Genomic DNA, 1,988 nt, shown 5'->3' with positions numbered 1-1,988 from the left:
TGTCCAACAGGTCCCACTGGAAAATCCTTGCGTGGAACTTTCCGAATGGAATTGCTTCGTACGAAGCTACCATTTTTCCCAGGACTCGTGTGCATTGATGTACCGACACCTGTCCCGGTCTTAGGAGGTTTCTGACTAGAGATGACAACTCCTCGGCTTTTTCCATTGGAAGAAACACTTTTTTCTGGTCTGTTTCCAGAATCATTCCCAGGAACAGAAGACGTGTCATCGGGACCAGCTGTGACTTTGGAATTGAGAATCCAGTGTTGCTGTTGCAGCACTTCCCGAGAAAGTGCTACCCCCTTACCAACTGTTCCTTGGACCTCGCCTTTATCAGGAGATCGTCCAAGTACGGGATAATTAAAACTCCCTTCTTGCGAAGGAGTATCATCATTTCGGTCATTACCCATGGTAAAGACCCTCGGTGCCGTGAAGAATCCAAACGGCAGCGTCTGGAACTGATAGTGACAGTCCGGTACCACAATCTTGAGGTACTCCTGGTGAGGAGGGTAAATGGGGACATGCAGGTAAGTATCCTTGATGTCCAGAGAGACCCTGTAATCCCCCTCGTCCAGGATCGCAATAATCGCCCTGAGCGATTCCATCTTGAACTTGAATCTTTTGTTATATGTGTTCAAGGATTTTAAATTTAAGATGGGTCTCACCGAACCGTCCGGTTTCGGTACCACAAACATTGTGGAAAAGTAACCCTTTTCCTGTTGAAGGAGGGGTACCTTGATCACTTGCTGTGAATACAGTTTTTTGGATAGCCACCAACACTGCCTCCCTGGCAGAGGGAGTTGCCGGTAAGGCAGATTTTAGGAAACGGCGGGGGGGAGACGTCTCGAATTCCAGCCTGTACCTCTGAGATACTATTTGAAGAACCCAGGGATCCACCTATGAGAGAGCCCACTGTGCGCTGAAATTTCTGAGACGGGCCCCCACCGTACCCGGGTCCGCCTGAGCAGCCCCAGCGTCATGCTGTGGACTTACCGGACGCAGGGGAAGACTTCTGCTCCCGGGAACTAGCTGTGTGCTGCAGCTTTTTCCCTCTACCTTTTCCTCTTGGCAGAAAAGATGAGCCTCTAGCCCTCTACTTTTCTGGGGCCGAAGGGACTGTACCTGATAATACAGTGCTTACTTTTGCTGTGGGGTAACTTGTGGCAAAAGTTTTGATTTCCCAGCCGTAGCTGTGGAAATGAGGTCTGAAAGACCATCCCCAAACAGTTCCACCCCCTTCTAGGGCAAACTTCCATGTGCCGTTTTGAATCGGCATCGCCCGACCATTGCCGAGTCCATAACCCCCGTCTGGCGGCAATGGTTTTACATAGCGCTTATTAGTGATGCCAGTCGGCAAATATCCCTCTGCATCACGCATGTATAAGACAGCGTCTTTTATATGCTCTATTTTCAGCAAAATATTGTCCCTATCTATAGTATAAATATTATCCGACAGGGAATCTGACCACGCAGCTGCCGCACTGCACATCCATGCCGAGGCAATAGCAGGTCTCAATATAATGCCCGTGTGTGTGTATATAGCTTTAAGGGTAGTTTTCTGCTTTCTATCAGCAGGTCCTTCAGGGCGGCCGTATCCGTGACGGTAGTGCCACCTTTTTTAATAAGCGTGTAACCGCTTTATCTACCCTAGGGGTTATTTCCCAACGTGACCTATCCTCTGGTGGAAAAGGGTACGCTGCTTAGAAATGATCAATTTCTTATCGGGGGAAGTCCACGCTTCCTCACACACCTCATATCAATTCCTCAGATGCAGGAAAACTACTGGTAGTTTTCTGTCACCAAACATAATACCCTTTTTTGTGGTATCTGGGGTATTATCAGAAATGTGTAATACATTTTTAATTGCCTCAATCATGTAACGGGTGGCCCTATTGGAAGGTACACTAGTCTCATCGTCGTCGACACTGGAGTCGGTATCCGTGTCAACATCTGTGTCTGCCATCTGAGGTAGCGGCCGTTTTAGAGCC

This window comes from Pseudophryne corroboree, chromosome 3, assembly GCF_028390025.1.
Source record: "Pseudophryne corroboree isolate aPseCor3 chromosome 3, aPseCor3.hap2, whole genome shotgun sequence".
Taxonomy (NCBI): domain Eukaryota; kingdom Metazoa; phylum Chordata; class Amphibia; order Anura; family Myobatrachidae; genus Pseudophryne; species Pseudophryne corroboree.
This window is presented reverse-complemented; position numbering follows the sequence as displayed.